Raw genomic sequence first — 12,416 nt, forward strand, 5'->3', positions numbered from 1 at the left:
CCCTCTCTCTCTAACTCCACCCTCAGCCTCTCTGCCCTCACCCTCTCTCTAACTCCCCCCTCAGCCTCTCTGCCCTCACTAACTCTCTAACTCCCCCCTCAGCGTCTCTGCCCTCACCCTTTCTCTAACCCCCCCCTCAGCCTCTCTGGCATCACCCACTCTCTAACTCCCCCCTCAGTGTCTCTGCCCTCACCCACTCTCTAACTCCCCCCTCAGCGTCTCTGCCCTCACCCTCTCTCTAACTCCCCCCCCTCAGTGTCTCTGCCCTCACCCTCTCTATAACTCCCCCCCTCAGAGTCTTTGCCCTCACCCTCTATCTCCCCCCTCAGTGTTAATGCCCTCACCCTCTCTCTAACTCCCCCCTCAGCTCTAACTCTCTAACTCCCCCCTCAGCATCTCTGCCCTCACCCTCTCTCTCTAACTCCCCCCTCACCCTCTCTCTAACTCCCCCCTCAGCGTCTCTGCCCTCACCCTCTCTCTCTAACTCCACCCTCAGCCTCTCTGCCCTCACCCACTCTCTAACTCCCCCCTCTCTCTAACACCCCCCTTAGTGTCTCTGCCCTCACCCTCTCTCTCTAACTCCCCCCTCAGCCTCTCTGCCCTCACTAACTCTCTAACTCCCCCCTCAGCGTCTCTGCCCTCACCCTCTCTCTAACCCCCCCCCCCCCCCTCAGCCTCTCTGCCATCACCCACTCTCTAACTCCCCCCTCAGTGTCTCTGCCCTCACCCACTCTCTCACTCCCCCCCTCAGCGTCTCTGCCCTCACCCTCTATCTAACTCCCCCCCCCTCAGTGTCTCTGCCCCCACCCTCTCTATAACTCCCCCCCTCAGAGTCTCTGCCCTCACCCTCTATCTCCCCCCTCAGCGTTAATGCCCTCACCCTCTCTCTAACTCCCCCCTCAGCATCTCTGCCCTCACCTTCACTCTAACTCCCCCTCAGCCTCTCTGCCCATACCCACTCTCTAACTCCCCCTTCAGCGTCTCTGCCCTCACCCTCTCTCTAACTCCCAAATCAGCGTTTCTGACCTCTCCCTCTCTCTGGGCGGGATTCTCTAAAATCCGCAGCCCAGTATCGCCGGCATTCGCATTTCTAATGACCGCATATTCTCTAAAATATGCGGTAATTAATGCAAGGGACAGCTCTTGCGGTAAGAGCTGTCCCTTGCGATGCGGCGCCGTTGCTGGACTTCCGGGTCTATGACCCGGGAGTCCGTCTGCGCATGCGCAGACCGACGCTCCGGCCGCGGGGCATGCTGGGAGGGATCCGTGACGGATCCCTCACACAGCGCTGCGGTAAGAAGCCCATAGGCTTCTGCAGGGGATCGACAGCTTTTTCTGGCGATTCCCTCCGCAGCGCTGACACTGCGAAGGGGGGTTAGAGAATACAGAAATGCGGTAAAAACCCCGATAATGGGTTTTTTACCGCATTTCTGTGATAGAGAATCTCTCCCCCACTCTCTAACTCCCCCCTCAGCGTCTCTGCCCTCACACTCCAACTCCAAGTACGATCCAACCCATATTATGCGCAATGTTTGGTTTCTGCACATGTGATCACATCGCAGAACAACGAACACCTCTGCTGATTGCAGAGCTGCTTGCGATGTAGAGCAGCCAGCGATCACAAATGGAAGCACGGGGTGGAATGCACCTCCTCCTGCATTTGCATTGCTTGAGGATCCCACATGATAAGCTGCTGTGAGCAGCTTATCATGTGCAATCCAAACAGGAACAGGATAATTTATAATAAAAGGTATTTCAACACAGGTGATGTCAATCATAAATTAAGACAGAAGGGCAGAAGCAGAGCAATGTGTCCCTCCTGGAGAGGGTCATGTTGGGAGGTATGCTGATGTTATACTGTATCTTATATACATTTAAGCTGCAACGCAAAGTTTCCTTTGTCTCGCAAGCCGACCTACAACTGCAAGCCTGAGAGAGATGAGACTTACTCAGGCTGCAGTCGCAGCGTCACAGCCACCGATGGTCCTGATGTTTTTCTAAACTGCAATCGCAGTTTGTTATGATCACAAATGGAGGCCGGGGGTGGAATGCACCTCCTCCTGCGTTTGCACTGCTTAAGGATTGAGGATTAAGCGTTATACACATACCACCCCCGGGTCAATAGCCTAACAGCGCACCCCCACTCTCTCTTGCCTTACCATCACTCGCACCACCCCCCATCGTCCATGCCCACACTGCTGTTCTCTCTAACTCCCCCCCAGCGTCTCTGTCCTCACCCTCTCTGCCCTCGCCCACTCTCTAACTCTCCCCTCAGCGTCTCTGCCCTCACCCTCTCTGCCCTTGCCCACTCTCTAACTCCCCCCACAGCGTCTCTGCCCTCACCCTCTCTCTAACTCCCCCCTCAGCGTCTCTGCCCTCACCCTCTCTCTAACTCCCCTCTCAGCCTCTCTGCCCTCACCCTCTCTCTAACTCCCCCCTCAGCGTCTCTGCCCTCACCCTCTCTCTAACTCCCCCCTCAGCGTCTCTGCCCTCACCCTCTCTGCCCTTGCCCACTCTCTAACTCCCCCCACAGCGTCTCTGCCCTCACCCTCTCTCTAACTCCCCCCTCAGCGTCTCTGCCCTCACCCTCTCTCTAACTCCCCTCTCAGCCTCTCTGCCCTCACCCTCTCTCTAACTCCCCCCTCAGCGTCTCTGCCCTCACCCTCTCTCTCCAACTCCCCCCTTAGCCTCTGTCCTGACTAACTCTCTAACTCCCCCCTCAGCGGCTCTGCCCTCACCCTCTCTCTAACTCTCCCCTCAGCCTCTCTGCCCTCACCCTCTCTCTCTAACTCCCCCCTCAGCCTCTCTGCCCTCATTAACTCTCTAACACTCCCCCCTCTCTCTAACTCTCCCCTCAGCGTCTCTGCCCTCACCCTCTCTCTAACTCCCCCCTCAGCTTCTCTGCCCTCATATATCTAAACCCCCCCCCCCCCCATCGGCGGCTCTGCCCTCACCCTCTCTCTAACTCCACCATCAGTGTCTCTGCCCTCTCCCTCTCTCTAACTCCCCCCTCAGCGTCTCTGCCCTCACACTCCAACTCCAAGTACGATCCAACCCATATTATGCGCAATGTTTGGTTTCTGCACATGTGATCACATCGCAGAACAACAAACACCTCTGCTGATTGCAGAGGTGCTTGCGGTGTAGAGCAGCCAGCAATTGCAAATGGAGGCAGGGGGTGGAATGCACCTCCTCCTGCATTTGCATTGCTTGAGGATCCCACATGATAAGCTGCTGTGAGCAGCTTATCATGTGCAATCCAAACTGAATCAGGCATCTTCTAAAAATGTATATTAAATATAACATCAATGGCGAGGGTTTGGCTGGCTTATCTGGGGAGGACGGAGGCCAGAACTGATGTTATATCTTATATACATTTAAGCTGCATGGCAAAGTTTGCTTGGTCTCGCAAGCCGACCTACAACTGCAAGCCTGAAAGAGATGAGACTTACTCAGGCTGCAGTCGCAGCGTCACAGCCACCGATGGTCGTGATGTTTTTCTAAACTGCAATTGCAGTTTGTTATGATCACAAATGGAGGCAGGGGGTGGAATGCACCTCCTCCTGCATTTGCATTGCTTGAGGATCCCACATAATAAGCTGCTGTGAGCAGGCTGAATGAATTCACTGGCTGAATGGTTAAACAGGAGGACAATGGGGGAGATTCTTTAAGAATCTCCGCCCCCCTTCACCTCTCTTCGCATTTATAATTATTGCATATGTTTATGCGATAATTATACCAAAGGACAGCTCTTGCGTTAAGAGCTGTCCTTTGCGGTGAGAGTTGCCGGGTCCCTGCAGGTCCCGGCGGCTCCCCCCTCCCTCACACACCCGGCGCTGCTGCTGCTGCGCCGGGCTCTCCTCCTCCCTGCACCCAGAAGAGGATCAGTGCAGGGAGGAGGTCACAGGTCCGGCCAGCACAGCTCTGTGCTGCCCGGACACAGATGAGGGGCAATGCAGGGAGGTGGGGGTCCATGCGGGGCGTCGTTGCGGGGCTTCGGTGGGATGCGGTAGAAGCCCATTGGCTTCTATGGGGCATCGCCAGATTTTTCTGGCGAAGCCCCCCGCCACGGTAACGTTTTTTTTACCGCATTTTTCGCTTAGAGAATCTCCCTCTGGATACCTATGGCAGGAGGATAACACTGGTCAGATGGTTAAACAGGAGGACTGGATACCTATGGCAGAAGGATAACACTGGTCAGATGGTTAAACAGGAGGACTGGATACCTATGGCAGGAGGATACCACTCGCCGGAGGGTTAAAAAAGGACTGGATACCTATGGCAGGAGGATAACACTGGCCAGATGGTTAAACAGGAGGACGGGAAACCCATGGCAGGAGGATTCCACTGGCCAGATGGTTAAACAGGAGGAATGGATACCTATGTGGCAGGAGGATGCCACTGGTTGGTGGTTAAACAGGAGGAGGAGATACCCATGGCTGGAGGATACCACTGCCTGGATGGTTAAATAGGAGGCTGCGCAGAAAGGGGACTACCCTGGAAATGTTATCACATTTTTGCAATGCAAATCACATTTCTGAGAAGCGATTGCAAGTACTTTGCAATTGCATCATGGGTAGGGACTAGACATGCGGGCGGCCTTGCCTTGTGACAACACATTTACGCTGCAAGGCACAGTTTTCTTAGTCTCGCAAGCTGACACACAACTGCAAGCCTGAGTAAGATGACACTTATCATGTTGTAGTTGCGGAGGGACACTGCGTCCGATGGTCCCGATGTTCCGCTAAACTGCAATTACATTACAGTTCGATACAATGAAATAGACAGAGGGTGACAAGGATCGCACATGATAAGCTGCAGCGAGCAGCCTATCATATGTGATCTAAGCCAAAATCTCTCTGCTATGAAAGCCAGTGACAGCTTCTCATCACTTTCCGCACACAGGGAGATTGACAGGCGGCCGGAGTTTGGGTGAGGCACCCAGCCATTTACAGGGAGTGTCAACAGAAAATGCAGGTGGACTCGGCTATTGATCGTGTGCGACTTCTCCCCTCGGAGAATCGCACAAGTGTCTGGCCAGTTTTGCTTAGGCTGTAGTCGTAAAGGGACACTGGGACCAATGGTCGCAATGTTCCTCTAATCTGCAACCACAGTATGATATGATCACAAATACCGGCAGGGGGTGGAATGCACCTCCTCCTGCATTTGCATTGCTTGAGGATCCCACGTGATAAGCTGCTGTGAGCAGCTTATCATATGTGACCCAAGCTGAATTTATATAAAATATAACATCAAAGGCGAGGAATTGGCTGGCAACTTGGGGCGGATGGAGGCCAGAACTGATGTTATATTTTATATAAATATAAATTTACGCTGCAAGGTGAAGTTTCCTTCGCCTCGCAAGACAGCCTGCGACTTCAAGACTGAGTAAGAGGAGACTTACTTAGGCTGTAGTCGTAGAGGGACGCCACGACCGATGGTCGCAATTACCCCTAAACTGCCATTGCATCGCAGTTTGATATGATCACAAATGCCAGCAGGGGGTGGTAAGCACCTCCTCCTGCATTTGCATTGCTTGAGGATCCAACATGATAAGCTGCTGTGAGCAGCTTATCATATGTGACCCAAGCTGAATTTATATAAAATATAACATCAAAGGCGAGTGATTGGCTGGCAACTTGGGGAGGATGGAGGCCAGAACTGATGTTATATTTTATATAAATATACATTTACGCTGCTTGTCATAAGCCGGCGCCACAAGCTGTAATAGAACAGCTGGGAGAAGGGGTGCGGGGTGAGGCAGAGGCGAGAGAGCCGAGGAAACCCGAGAATTTTCTGGGCTTGCCAGTCTGGGCATTAAGGCATAGTCTGTAAAATTCTCGGGATTACCAGTGAAGGGGTTAAGGATCACACATGATAAGCTCCTGCGAGCATCTTATCATATGCGATCCACACTGAATCAGGCATCTTCTGAAAACAAGGCGAGTGATTGGCTGGCTTATCTGGGGAGGTTGGAGGCCAGAACTGATGTTACATTTTATATACATTTATACGGCATGGCAAAGTTTCCTTGGCCTCGCAAGACAACCTATGACTGCAAGTCTGAGTAAGAGTGAGAATTATGGTGCCCATACACTTGTCAGATGTGTTTGACATCCCCTCCAACCCGATGCGTGGTCGGGGTAGGGAGATCGGACGGGCTGCACATTAAATGTATTGTATCGGACCAACCAGTCACATCGCGGGTGCTTATGTGCAGCAGTGGGTTCCGTGTGGCGGGCAGTGGGGTCGGCGCAACAGCTGGGAACTATTAGCGCTATTTGCCTGGCGGGGGGGGGGGGGGGGGGGGGAGCGGCTGCTAAATGTGAAGAAATATTTTGAAAAGACTAGCTGAACGCTAATTGGCTGAGAGAATTCTCTCAACCAATAAACAGCCGGCCAGTCTTTAAAAAATTTTTTTTCACATTCAGCAGCCGCTTCCCACCCGACAAATAGCACTAGTTCCCAGCCATTGCACGGACCCCGCTGCCTGCCCTGCGCCACACAGACCTCACTGCCCGCCCCCTGCACAGACCCCGCTACCCACCCCACGGGGGATATTACATGCAATATATCGCATGCCCATCAAGTGCCAAATCGTAAGCGAGCCTCCCGGGGAGCTGCTGGGGAGCTCTCAAGGTCAAACTGGTAAGAACAAGTTGGACTAGTGTATGGGGGTTTTAACTCAGGCTGTAGTTGCTTGAGGACACCGCGTTACTCTATATTCCTATCGTGTCGCAGTTTAATTGGATTGCAAATGTAGCCAGGGGGTGGTATGCACCATCTCCTGCATTTGCATTTCTGTGAGCAGCGTATCATATGCGATCCAAGCTGAACAAAGCCCTATGTAAAGTAAGTTTACATTGAAGAGTTATCTTCTGAAAATGTATATAAAATATAACATCATAGGTGAGTGATTGGCTGGCTTATCTGGGGAGGTTGGAGGCCAGAACTGATGTTATATTTTACATACATTTACATTTAAGCTGCAAGGTGAAGTTTCCTTCGCCTCACAAGCCCACCTGCGATTGCAGGGCTGAGTAAGATGAGACTTAAGGGGTGCACACACGGAGCAAATTTGTGCTATTTTCTAAGCAATCTGACTAGATTTCTTAGAAAGTAAGCACAGATCTCTCCGTGTGTATGCTGAGAGATTAAATATCTCTTGCTAACTAAGTTAGTGCATGCAGTCCCAATCTAGTTAGATTGCTTAGCAAATGACTGCAAATCTCTCTGTGTGTACAGAATGAGAGATACTGATCGCAATCTCTCATTCTGAACAACTACCCGGCCTTTTTTTGCTTAAACAAAATTGCGAAGAAAAATTGCTTAGCAAAATTGTTTAGCACAAATCTCTGCGTGTGTATGTGCTTTGCATGGGAGATCTTGACACCAGCAAAATTGCTTAGCACAGATCTCTACGTGTGTATGCTCCTTTACTCAGGTGGTATGCACCTCCTCTTGCATTTGCATTGCTTAAGGATCACACATAATAAGCTGATGGGGACAGTGTATAAAATGTGATCTAAGCTGAATCAGGACCTATGTAAAGAAAGATTACATTAAAGAGCTCTCTTCTGAAAATGTATATAGAATATAACATCAAAAGTGGGTGATTGGCTGGCCAGTAAGGGGAAGTTAGGGGCCAGAACTTATGTTATATTTTATATTAATTTAAATATACAGGTACACCACCAATTTACCAAGAGATATTTTAATCCAGACTATATTCAACTATGATATTTGTCTTTGTTCAATTTTCTTTTTGTGATATTATTAAATAGGTCGCCAGTTTACAGTGTGAGGGTGCAAGCCCAATCTCCTGTTTATAGGGAGCGGTCCCAGAGCGTCTGGGGACATTCCCCAGTCCAGAGAGCCAGGGAGCGTTCCAAGGTCCAATATTTCTACCCTTTCCTTCAAATGAGGATAATTCTAACCTCCAGACTTGGTGATAAAGCTGATCAGTCACAAGTTGCTTCAAAATGTCGGTCCACTATCCAGTTCCAGTCTCCTGGTTACTTGCATTTATCAAGTGATATCTGGAACCCTGCATCATCGCCTCTTTGCACTATGGCCCTTATTCTGATGTGTGCGGCCGGAGCCGCATACGTTGCTCCGGCCGCACAAACCAATTCCCGCCTACAAGACGGATCGCCACGGCCGTCCGTACGCGGACGGCTGGCGATCCGCATGAAAATGGTGGGGCGTACGCCTCCACCATGGTGGGAGCTGCCCCCTGCATTCGATGGTCGACGACCATCGAAGGCAGGGCCGCACGCTCCACCCGCTCACGCAAGCTTAGACCACACGGACAATCGTCCGTGTGAAAGCTTGTATTTGGGCGGAGAGCTGACATCCGGCGATGTCAGCTTTCCGCCCCCATCACTGGCGTCATAGCCTCATTACCATGCATACGCCCCGCGTTTGCATGGGAACGCCCATGAAACGCTGGGCGTATACATAGGTAAATGAGGCTATCAAGCCCCTCACGCCCCTATACGCCCCCTTTGCGGCGTATAATTTTTGTGTGCGGCGATTTCGCCTGCACATGCGCAGAGTGACCTCTGCGCATGTGCAGAGTGAAAACATCGGCGGTACGGCCGCACGCGGGCCGTACCGCACAGATTAGAATAAGGGCCCATATTCTGTGTGTCAATAAACATTATTTGTCACTTATATCCAGTAGTGCTTGTGTTGTTCTTGCCAAAGCCGCACAGGGGAAATTCCTAGTGACTGTGATTATGTATAGGTATAAACTCATCCTATATGTTTAGTTTAACCTTTCTGGTGCTAGAATGGTTCCTCATCCACTCTCTACCCACTGTCATCCCTATGGCCCCTGACGTCTCCCGCAGAATAAAGGCATGCTATTAGCTGTGGGAGGGTGACGTCACTGTCGATATCATTCAGTGTGTACGCGCAATATCAGTGGAGCCCGTTGTCTAGTGTGTATGGGGCTTACAGACAAGAGAGCATATGGCTGTACAGCTACAGCTAAGATGTAACCGTGGAACATACAGTACTGTAATACTGAAGACCACTGTAATTACAGTACATAGCAATAAATAATGATGTTCCGATTTACATCTGTTTTTATTCATTAAGAATTAAGGTGATGCTTCTAAAATGTTATCGCAGATCAGTTATTGGTTACGGATGAATGGCTCAACCACATATACGGTATTAGCACAGCTCAGCTGGGCTTTGGTGTAAGAAACCCTGCAAGTACCTCTATAATCTACCAGTACTTGCACTTGTCTGCAGATGGCTAGAGTCCATAGAAGACTTGGGAAAGTATCCGCATCAACACAAGCGAGACAGATAGAGCGAGAGACAGAAAGAAGGGGGAGATGGGAGAGAATCAGAGACAAAGAATAGTAGAGGAAGGAGAGAAGAAGAGAATAAAGGGAAATGAGAGTGAGTGTGAGACAGAAGGAATAGAGAGAAACGGGAGAGTGAGAGAGGTGGAAAAGATGGTAGAGAGAGAATGAAAATAGTAAGATTGAGGAGGGGATAGACTCCGCAGGGGTGGCCAACCCGGTCCTCGAGATCTACCAACGGTCCACATTTTCCAGGTTACCTAGCTGGTGCACAGCTGTAGTCATTATTAACTGTCACATTTTAAAACATGCTGCATTCATTCCTAATATAGATCCACAGGTTGCCTGGAAAACATGCACAATTGGTAGATCTTGAGGACAGGTTTGGCCACCCCTAGGATAGAGGGAGATATGGAATAGGGGGAAATGCGAGGGAATGAGCAAGTATGAGAGAAATGGAAGGGGGGAGAGAGAGAGAGAGAGAGAGAGAGAGAGAGAAGGAAATAGAAAGAAGAGAGGGGGTTGAGAGTGTGTGTGAGTGTGACAATGAGAAAGATATTGGCCCTTATTCTGATTGACGCGGACTTTACCGCATTCTTACGGATCGCGTCTTTTCGGCGTCTGCGCATGCGTGGAGAACGCAACGCGCATGTGCCACGCCTTGACTCCGTACCAGTTCGGCCAAATCCCGTACAAAACTGTTCCCCGCAATCAGTCGGGAAATATGGGCGTATTATGGGCGTCATGCGGAATGTCACATGGGCGTAGTTTAAAAGTGGGCAAAACGGGGCGGAAACATGGGCGGACACGGGGGAGTACACTTATGTTGGGGGGCGTACATTCGGATACCACTCCGAATGCACGCGATCAAAAGGGGAAGAAATGTGCGGTGTCCACAAGTGTACTATTGCTTTGCGGACACCACTCGTTCATGCGGTAGGCGAACGTACGCCTAATGACTACAAGCATTAACACCTGAACCCAATAAAATCTACTCCTGTACTCATTACTCACTAATAGGCCGCTTGTCAGTGCTTTAATTGAAACCATTGCACTTCAATTGCTGTAAGGGTTAATGTGTGCAATGCATGTGTTAGGCATGCTTGTAAGGATATATTGGCATCTAATTGATTCCAATTCCAAAAAAGCAGTTTTTTATGAGGATAGGTAATTGAATAAGTGGGTCATGTGATGTCTTGCAGAAGATACTTAATAGTGGGTTGTTTGGCGTAAATACTCCGCTTACGGGCGGTAGCACCGCTTGGCTCCCGGTCGGATGCGGTATTTCCGAGCATACTCTGTAATACTCTGTAATACCGTGCAGAATCGGAGTGTTTCTCCCGCACACGCATGGTTTGTATGTCGTCCGTAAACACGCCCTGTTCTTAAAGAGTGAGTCCGTCCGAATGCGGAGGACACGTGGGCGTTTCTACGGACGATGGCCGCATGCGGCAAAACACCGTAGCGTGCGGACCGCTCCGTAAGAATGCGGGAATATCCGCACCGATCAGAATAAGGGCCATTTTGAGATGCGAGAGTGTGAAAGAGAATAGTGGAAATGTGAGAAAATAAAATATAGGATGGCAGAAATGAGAGAGAGAGCGCGCGTGAGAGGGGGTAAGGGAAATGGGAGATAGAGGATAGTGAGAAATAGTAGACCATGTAAGAGAGAGGGAGTATAGGGGCAAATGGGAGTGTGAGACATAGACGGGGTAAAGGAAATGGCGGGGGAGGGGGAGAGTGAGAATAGGGGCAAATGAGAATCGGTGAGCAAGTGTGCGAGAGAAATGAAAGGGGAGAGAGAGAGAGAGACGAGAGGGGATGATAAAGTGTGTGAGTGACAATGAGAGAGATATTGTGAAATGCAACAGTGCGAAAAAGAGGATAGGGGAAGAATAAAAGATTGTTGGAATAGGGGGAAAAGGAGCAATGAGAGACAGAGAGAGACAGAGAGAGGAAGGGAAATGGGAGATACAGGGGTTAGTGGAAAATAGTAGTCCATGTGAGATAAAGGGAGAATAGGGAGAAATGTCAGTGTGAGACAGAGAGGAAATGGGGGGCGGGGGGGAGGGACAGAGCGGAGGAAATGGGAGAGTGAGAGAAGGAATAAAGGGCAAATTGGAAAGTTCCCTTATAGGCACATTGGTATGTAAGGATACTTAGGGGGAAATTTACTAAGATGGAAGTTCTATTTCACATGTGATGTTGCTATGGGCAACCAATCAGTTACTATCTATTATCTTTTAGAAGGTGCTAAATAAAGAAGTAGATTCAGATTGGTTGCCCATAGCAACACCATGTGAAATAGAACTCCCATCTTAGTAAATATCCCCCTTAAAGTTGCATTTATTTGCCCATTAACCCCCCATAACTACATTGGAAATTTTATGTGGAATGAAGTTGAAGTGTTGTCCAGTAAAACAGATATTTTCTCACCACTATCTGTGCCACTGATGCCACAACTGTTTCTCTTTATCTGAACTATCCAATTACTCCAGCACTAGTAAAGCACCAGCCACTCTCCCTCATTGGGTTATATGGATCTGTAGACCCCATTCATTTTCTAGGCAGAACTCCTTAGCTCATGATGTAAATGGTAGTGTTTACAAAACATTCTACGGACGCCGACAAATCTCGACTTACACTCCAGCAAATGTGATTGGAAAATACATTATATGTAAGTTACAAGAGGGAAAATGATCATTAACTTACCTGCTATTAAATGGTGCCCTCCGGGATACCAGGTGTAGGGGGTGAGGGAATTCCAGCAGATGTAACGGGAGGCACTTCTGTACACTTCTGTCAGAACATCTTTTCCAAATTCCTGAGTCTCCTGTACATTCCGGGAGTGCGGACCAGCATAGATTGGAGTCTATAAAAAGGGGGGAAACACTCATATCATGTGTAACATGACTGAGCCCTGAAATATCTTTTCGCAATTGTTGTTCATTAAATGCTAATAAATCTATCTATTGGATGACATGCAAATAAAAGTAAAGCGTGGAGCACAGACACAATATATGTAATTCAACCTAATGGTACAATCACATTGTGAATAAGCTGGAAACTTATTATAGCCGCCGGCCAATGTAACAG

General features: G+C 49.6%; 1 long non-coding RNA gene across 4 annotated transcripts in view; it reads right to left on the reverse strand.

The window, feature by feature from the left end:
* LOC146045763 (uncharacterized) overlaps positions 1-12,416 on the reverse strand; it is a 50,119-nt gene that overhangs the window by 16,462 nt on the left and 21,241 nt on the right. For all 4 annotated transcript variants that reach the window (XR_014465590.1, XR_014465591.1, XR_014465589.1 and 1 more), the window contains one exon: positions 12,033-12,192. This is a non-coding gene — a long non-coding RNA (uncharacterized LOC146045763). The remainder of the gene's footprint in view (positions 1-12,032; positions 12,193-12,416) is intronic.

This window comes from Crinia signifera, chromosome 11 (assembly GCF_055691185.1).
Source record: "Crinia signifera chromosome 11, ASM5569118v1, whole genome shotgun sequence".
In the NCBI taxonomy this organism is placed as follows: Eukaryota; Metazoa; Chordata; class Amphibia; order Anura; family Myobatrachidae; genus Crinia; species Crinia signifera.